This window comes from Anomaloglossus baeobatrachus, chromosome 1 (assembly GCF_048569485.1).
Source record: "Anomaloglossus baeobatrachus isolate aAnoBae1 chromosome 1, aAnoBae1.hap1, whole genome shotgun sequence".
NCBI lineage: Eukaryota > Metazoa > Chordata > Amphibia > Anura > Aromobatidae > Anomaloglossus > Anomaloglossus baeobatrachus.
The window spans coordinates 273,630,660-273,639,276 of record NC_134353.1 but is presented as its reverse complement, the minus strand read 5'-3'; the positions used below and the strand labels follow the sequence as shown (position 1 = coordinate 273,639,276).

The 8,617-nt window shown below is 47.3% G+C and overlaps 1 long non-coding RNA gene across 1 annotated transcript; it reads left to right on the top strand.

Annotated features, from left to right (window-relative positions):
• Positions 1–2,369: 2,369 nt before the first annotated feature.
• Positions 2,370–7,941, top strand: LOC142291848 (uncharacterized). Its single transcript, XR_012750545.1, has 2 exons — positions 2,370–3,153; positions 6,657–7,941. It is a non-coding gene; the product is annotated as an uncharacterized LOC142291848 (long non-coding RNA).
• Positions 7,942–8,617: the final 676 nt, after the last annotated feature.

The following is an 8,617-nucleotide window of genomic DNA, read 5'->3' as shown; positions in this document are numbered from 1 at the left end:
CCCGCTCTGTCTAAGGGAGGGGCTGCAGTCAGAGCGCATGGAATCGGCTTTTTTTTTTCATTACGGACTGTTTCTGCAGCGATTCGAAGCGCACGTGTGCTGTTGAAATCGCTGCAGAAATTTCTGCAGGGCAGAATGCTATGTGCGCACATAGCCTAAGTCACCAGCAATAACTACACTGCAATCACTTAAATGTTCTGCAGGACTGGTATCTACCACTATGTGGTCACCATATGGCAGTAATAGTGTTGGTCTTTGTATTGAGATTTTATTTCAGTAACAGTGCGATTGTTTTTTTTCTTACAGGATCCGTTACAAATGGAAGAGAAATAACAATCTGCTAACAGATCCATTCTCCATAGACTCCCATAAAACGGATGCGGCAGAAATCATTTTGCCAACAGATCTCTGCAGGATCCATTCCATCGGATGATTACAGGACATGTGAACTCAGCCCAATACAGATTTAGACAATTTTCTGAAAAATATTTGAGAGAAAAAGTCTTTTTGTACATAGAAAGATTCTAAGATCTTGGAGTTCAGCTCATGAAGAATGAGAGTAAAACCAGAAGTGTTGCGTTTAGATTTCACTTCAGTGTAGTATCGGGGCCACATGACCAGATTTTCTTCATCTGAGAAAATGGTGGGATTATGCTGATCAGAGTGGGAATCATTTTCCTTAATGTGGAGAATTATAATAATAAAATTTTCCATCTTCTCCATTCTGTCAGTCCATGAGAATTGGACTGCACTCGGACGTAATACGGAAAATCCGGTGGTCTGTACGAGCTGTTAGCGTGTGATACCGTAGCTGTTACCATGGTTACCTGGTTAGGGCCCCACTCGGATGCTTCGCCCCCTGAGCTGAACCCCTAGCTACGCCTCTGATCGGGCCCATTGTCTTTTGGAATGACTGAAAAACCAAAAGAAAAAAAAAGAAACGTGTGGTTGGCGCAGTACTGGACAACCGCTTCTTCATAGGTCCGGTCAGCTTTGCCTTCCCCACTGGTCACATGACCTCTGCAGCCACAATTCATTCATTTCCCACCCGGAGCGGCCGGCTTTCAGTCATGTCATAATCTCATACTAAGAAAAGAAAAAAAGCAAAACAAAAACACAACATAAAGTAAGAAACCTAAATATTCCTCATGGGAACTCAGTCATAGGGTATGTGCACAAGATGCCTTTTTCAGACAGGTCTGCTTCAAAACAAAATGGGGAAAGAAAAAAACATTAAAAAAAATGCAGCTGTTTTCCTGAAGTGTAAAACAAGGCAGGTACTCCAGCGTCATGGCTAGAAATAACTAAGAAGAAGCACATTCCACCTTGGTAGCGGCAGTGGTAACACTTGGGACTGACACTACAGCACTGTCAGTATACACGGAGAGCCTGCGGGGTCTTGGAGAGGGGCCATGCACTCTGTACACCCTGATGCTCCGGCGGCGCTCTGTAGCCCCCCCCATACTCACGTGGAGATCTGTTGCCCCCTGATGCGTATGAGGAGCTCTGTAGTCTCCTGATGCCCCTGTTGTAGCGGCAGTAGTAATGCTCGGAGCACACTGTCAGTATGCACAGAGAGCCTGTGTGGTACCAGAGAGGGGTCATGCACTCTGTATCCCCTGATGCTCCCGTGAAACGCTGTAGCCCCCATGATGCCCATTTAGTTCTTTAGCCCCCTGATGACTCGGTAGAGTTCTGTAGCCCCCCCCCCCATGAGCTCTTTAGCCCCCGGATGCTCCTGTCGTGTTCTGGAGCCCCCACCCCCAGTTTAGCTCTGTAGCCCCCTGATGCCGCTGTAGAGTTCTGTAGCCCCCTGATGCCACTATTTAGCTCTCTAGCCCCCCCCTAATTCACCTGTTTAGCTCTTTAGCCCTACTGATGCTCCCGTTGGGCTCTGTAGCCCCCTGATGCCACTATTTAGCTCTCTAGCCCCCCCCTAATTCACCTGTTTAGCTCTTTAGCCCTACTGATGCCCCCGTCGAGCTCTGTAGCTCCCCTGATGCCCCTATTGAGCTCTGTAGCTCCCCTGATTCCACTATTTAGCTCTCTAGCCCCCCCCAATTCACCTGTTTAGCTCTTTAGCCCTACTGATGCCCCCATTGAGCTCTGTAGCCCTGACTCCCCTGCTGAGCAGTGGCGGCAATGAGGGGTTCGCTGCAGCCAGTTCTGGCCTCCAGGCTCCCACCTGATCAGGTCATACATACAAAGCCTCCCCAGGGCAAGGAACACGCCAGTGTCACAGACCACGCCCACCACCTGCCCTCAATGCCAAGTGGCCAATGAGCAGAGCGGTGAGGATGCCCCGCCCCACACGTCACGTACAGGTGAGCTCCCGGAAAAGAAAACAAAAAACAACAAGGGGGCGGAGAGCGCTGTGCGAGCCTGTGCTGTCTCCCGGTCATAGCGGCACGGGGCAGCCACTGGCGGCCGCACTGGAGAGCTGAGGGCAGCTGCGGGCACTGACGGGATCTGACACCGAGGGAGATCTGCGAGTAACATCTGGGAGCTCCTCCCCTCGCACGGCGGCTCCTCCCCTCGCACGTCTCCTCTGCTCCCTCTCATAGCTGCACAGAGCTGTATAACACGTGTGCGGCCACCGGGAGAAGATGCAGCCTTCCCGGCCACTAGGAGCGCCTGCCCGCCCAGTGACCTCCCCCTGCAGTCAGAGCGGCCCGTGTACAGGGCGCGTCTTTGTTTCCATGGTGACAGCTCACATTCTCTTCTCCACACCTAAGGTGACGCTGTGTACAGAACGTTTGACACGCCCCTCTCGTCATAGATGATGTCACTGCTTCCGGTCACATGACTGCTCCCTAGGCACACGTGACCGAACTTCTTCCTTCACACGACCAGTGAGTGAGTGCTCTTTGGCCGCTCTCCGAGTCCTTACACTTTACTCCTAAGACCTCAGCACTGCGCAGCATGGAGACTCGGCAGCGGGCACAGCCGGAGGATGCGGGCGGAGCAGGGAAGGTGCCGGCACAGCCGGAGGATGCGGGCGGAGCAGGGAAGGTGCCGGCACAGCTGGCACAGCGGAGAAGAGAAGCGCAGGGCTGCCTGCAGACTCTGTCTCACCACTCCTACTGGTTCGATCTCTGGATCTTTTTCCTGTTTGACCTGGTGCTTCTGGTGTTCATCTACCTGCTGCCCTAAGTGAGTGATCCCGCCGTGTAATGTGCCCGGAGATCGGGCAGCCTGCTCCATTCACAGCACGGGCTGCCCCAAAGCGGTTTTCCTATTTTTTTTTATATTATAATAATAATAATAATTTTATTCATTTATATAGCACTATTAATTCCACAGCGCATTACATACATTGGCAACACTGTCCCCATTGGGGCTCACAATCTAGAGTCCCTATCTCTATGTCTTGAGTGTGGGAGGAAACCGGAGTACCCAGAGGAAACCCACGCAAACACAGGGAGAACATACAAACTCCTTGCAGATGGTGTCCTTGGTGGGATTTGAACCCATGACCCCAGCGCTGCAAGACTGCAGTGTTAACCACTGAGCCAACATGCTGCCCATATTAAAGGGAACCCGTCACCAGATTTTTCCCTATTAAACTAAAAGAATCCCCTTCTGCATCTCCTGGGCTGCATTCTATTAAGGTGCACCTTGGCCGGGACTCCCCTTCCAGACCCCAAAAATAACTTTATAAAACTTGGCCATTAGGTATGCTAATTACCTTGGTTGGCCAGATGGGTGGGCTCATTTTCTGCTCCTGTCCTCCCCCTCCTGCCGCTGATCGCCGTCCTCCTTCCTTGATTGACGGGATGATGCCCTCCATCTTCCTCCTCGTTGCATTTTCAAGTCTTGCGCCTGTGCAGTTAGGTCCACTCGCACAGCTTGCTCTGCCATATCGTGGGCAGAGCAGAAAACAGCTGCCCTAGCTCGCACTGGTGAGCTAATGCACAGACGCGAGATTATGGGTGGGTACAAGCCTGGCACAGGTGAGGTCATGCACAGCGCCGACATCACCAGCGCCATGCTCGTACCCACCCATAATCTCGCGTCTGTGCATTAGCTCTCCGGCGCGAGCTAGGATAGCTATTTTCTGCTCTGCCCACGATATGGCAGAGCAAGCTGTGCGAGTGGACCTAACTGCACAGGCGCGAGACTTGAAAATGCAACGAGGAGGAAGATGGAGGGCGTCATCCCGTCAATCAAGGAAGGAGGATGGCGATCAACGGCAGGAGGGGGACAGGAGCAGAAAATGAGCCCACCCATCTGGCCAACCAAGGTAATTAGCATACCTAATGGCCAAGTTTTACAAAGTTATTTTTGGGATCTGGAAGGGGAGTCAGGGCCAAGGTGCACCTTCATATAATGCAACCCAGGAGCTGCAGAAGGTGATACTTTTAGTTTAATAGGGAAAAATCTGGTGACAGGTTCCCTTTAATGACCTACTAACAGGATAGTTGGGACTAATTAAGATGGGTCATCTGTATCCTATCAGCGGGCGTCCGACACCTCTGCCACACTGTTTAGCGGCCGCTGAGGGTACTGCAGATCTGCTCCTGTTCAAATAGAGCAGTACCCCACAGTGTGGCACAGGCAAGGTTTACATTCACCTTCCACTATGTACTGTCTTGTCCATGGAGCGATAATGCAGTCACACGTGATTTAGGCTTGTGCGCAGCTGGAATGGGTGGAAAATGCGTTTATAATCTTTTCAGGCCCTATTCATGCTAGTTTTTCCTGACAGATCACTGCAGTTTTTTTCTTTGGCAAATTGGCTGTACAGAACCAACCACCAGGATTTTGTGATCTGAATTAAAGGAAGTGCCACACAGGCACATAGATGCTGAATCCAGGCATACGTGTTATAGAAAGATCCCTTGCCCCTTTTTCTTTATTTGAATACTAGCTGTAGTACCCGGGCGTTGCTCGGGATAGTAAGGCTATGTGCGCACGTTGCGTAACTGCATGCGTCCTGCGTCCCCTGCATAATCTATGGAGATTGTGCAGGGGCCGTGCGCACGTGGCGTCTTAGGCTACTTTCACACATCCGGTTTTTTGCTCTGCGGCACAATACGGCGTTCTGCAGAAAAACCGCAACCGTTTTTTTTACGCCGGTTGCGGGTTTTTTTTGCATAGACTTACATTAGTGCCGTATTGTGCCGCAGGGGCTTGCGTTCAGTCCGGTTTTTGCCGCATACGGCAGATTTAGCCGATGCCGCGGCCGGATCGAACGTTTCCTGCAACGTTTTTTGCTCCGGCAAAAAACGCCGCATCCGGCCGCTGCGACGCATTTTTCAATGCATACCTATGGAGGCTGGATGCGGCGCGATGCGGAAAAACCCACATCTGGTCGCCGCATGCGGTTTTTTTCCACTGCGCATGCTCAGCGTGCCGCAACCGGAAAAAACCGGACGGGCCGCATGTAAAAACGTATGCAAAGGATGCGGTGTTTTCGCCGCATCCGTTGCATAGTTTTCACAGCCGGATTGAGCCGCACTGCTCAAACCGGATGTGTGGAAGTAGCTTTAGAGTGCAGCGCTTCGGCTTTTGAAGCGCGTTACTATGGCGCGTGTGTGTGACATGTAGTACCCGCTTGTGTCCACATGATGTCGCGCTTCCACTGTAAATAAATGAACTGTACTACATTAGTGACGGATTCCGTTTGCGTCAAAATAGCGGAAGTGTGAGTGAGCCCTAAGTGTCTTGTTTCATTTCTCTATGGATGTGTTTTGTTTTTTTATCCAGGTATCAGCTTTTGGCCTGTGGTAGATTATGGCAGAGCTGCATGTTTTTTATTTTTTTTATTATTCTAAATAAAAATAAACAATGGAAAGTTTTGGGGAGTATTTATTGACTTTTGTTTTTGTTCTTCTTACTGGAATAGTAATGGACGCCTCTCCATTACTAACACCATGGCTTGATGCCAGCTGACATTGCAAGCGACATCAACCTAAACTGCCATTATCCTGATTGCACTGATGTGGTGTCATTTTGGAAGCGCCAGTATTTGCGCAACTAATGAGATTCTCAATGAAAAAACTTTATAACTCCAGCGGACAAATTTGAGGATGCAGATATATATTAAAAAATTTTTTGCATTTGCAAATCTTTATTTTGAAAAACTTCCATAAAATTGGAGCCACACTTCTGGGCGGTGAAGGAAAGAGATTAGGAGTGGTAGCCTGCTTGGACTACGCGTTTTGGCGTACAAGCGCCTTCTATATGGTCTGTAGATTCTCCAGTTATAAGGCGGCGGTCAGCTGGTATTTTTAGGCTGGGAAGGGCCAAATAACCATGGGACTTCCCAGCCTGATATTAGCCCACACCTGTCAACTTTACCTTTTGCTGTTTTTCAAAAATGGAGTGGACCATGTTTGTGTTGTTTTTTTTTTCTTTCTCCTTTCAGTTGTTTATTTCGTTAATAGCTGTAAAATGTAATCTATCTATCTTTTACCACACAAATAAAAACCATTAATTTCAGGGTTTTTTTTTTTTTTTTTCCGGGACATGTCACACGGATGACATACGGTAACTATATACAGTTGGTCAAACTGGAACATGTGAAGGGGGACCTAAAATAGTTTTGCAGCTAAAAATGGAAGTTTAATCAGATTAGCTCTTTCATTTGCGTTACTAACAGGAAGATGTAGATCATTTATTACTGAAGTATTTGCATTTTTGTGTTTCTGCAGGATGCTCGGGAACTCTCTGGGATGAGTTGTCTTCTTGCCTGCTGCTCTGTGGAGAATATGAAGTGTCAGAAGTTACTATGACCCTAATTTCTACGTGACTCCCAGACAGGAACACACGGGCTTTGGAAAGACTATCTCCTTTAAAGAATTGCTTGTTGTTTTTCCTATTTTTTTTATTTTTTTTCATGTATTTATTTTTCTAACTCATCTTGTAATCTAAGGGTGCGTGCCCACGATCAGTGTTTGCAGTGTTTTGGATGTAGCCTGCTTCAGCTGCGTCTAAAACGCTGCATTGTACAGTACAAGCACAGTGGACGGGAGTTCTAGAAATCCTGTGCCTACTGTGCTTGTTTTTTTCCACAGCAAACACTGACCTCCGTAGGGAGAACACAAGCAAGAGACCGCAGTGCAATGAACCCTGATCGTGGGTATGAGCAGCTTTGGTCTCCTGCGGAGGAGACTCACGGACCCGCAAGTCAGGACCTGATCATGGGCACATACCCTTATTGTAGTAAATCACAAGATCAATAGATCCTCTTCATGAGTTATTGTTCCTTTCCAAATATATCCATCTTTTTTGTGGAACGAAGGTGACTATACAGAAGTTTAATGAAAAAGGATGAAGTGCTGAGAAACTCTCGATTCAACTAAGTGGCCAACTTTCTCACCTCTCATAGTTCAGTGTTTTAATTATTGAGGTGATGACTTGAGAAATGTTCAAACAACGAGGACCAAAGAACCATGTAATGGAAACCACAAACTGACACGTCTCAGTGTAGCAGGAATAGAGTAAAACACTTGCACCGCATATTACACAATGTACTTTTACCCTAAGCAGTCTAGCCTCAAAATCAATGTGCCTGCCTGATTTATGGCTTGTTTTTTTTTTTTTTTAATATATATATTATATATATATATATATCCAGCATTGCACTATTATGTGACCAAAGAGGTTCATGTCCGGAATCTGATGTATAGATGACGTTCTGGTTCTAAATATATATCTGTATGCGCGCACACATTCAAGGCATAATATATTGTAGGCCATAGAATAGAGATAATCTTCAGTGCTTGGAAGGAGAGTTGGTGTGTAGTTGTTAAATAATAACCTTAGTAAAGTTATGGTCCACAATAATAAGAATATTAACTAAAAAAATCACTTTTGTTCCACTGTAAAACAAAACAACAAAAAGTGTAGTGTATTAAAAATGCAATGACAATAATGCTGTAATTACAGATTTATATCAGATTGCTTTATTTATGAAAATATAGCCATATTCTGTTATGGTGTGTTTGTGACTTTGTCTTTTAAGCATGTAAGGGTTTTGCGTTTCAGACTTAAGGCCTCATGCACGCTACTACCGTGTTTCCCCGAAAATAATACCTCCCAGGAGTTTTCAGGGAAGCTTTAATATAAGACATCCCCTGAAAATAAGACCTAGCCGTGGTCAATAATATAATAATAAGTGTCATGCAGCGGTGAAAGAGTTAAAGACACTGCAGGACACTTCATTATAGATAGCGGGTACCTCCAGAAGAGAGCAGGTGAGCGCATCAAGGTCCTGCGGCGGAACACACACACACACATGTTGTGTATGGATGCGATGCGTTCTGGTGTGTGCTTGCTGTCTGATGTGTGATTGTCGAGCCAGACACAGGGGAGCACAGCTGCAGGGAGTGTGTGTGTGTGTGTGTGTGTGTGTGTGTGTGTGTGTGTGTGTTATATATCTGATGTCAGCCAGACGCAGGGGAGGCATGCAGCATGACAGGAGCGGCGGTGTCTTCTGCAGCTCCGGTCACCTTCATGCAGCAGAGCTGGAAGAGACGCTGCAGCATCCTGGATTACGCCGGACATGGAGGGCTTTTTGGGGCTTATTAAATTGTTGAACTAGGGAATTTGTTAGCGTTTTTTATTTCTAATAAATGATTTTTTCGGGTGTGTGTGTTTATTTACTGTAACT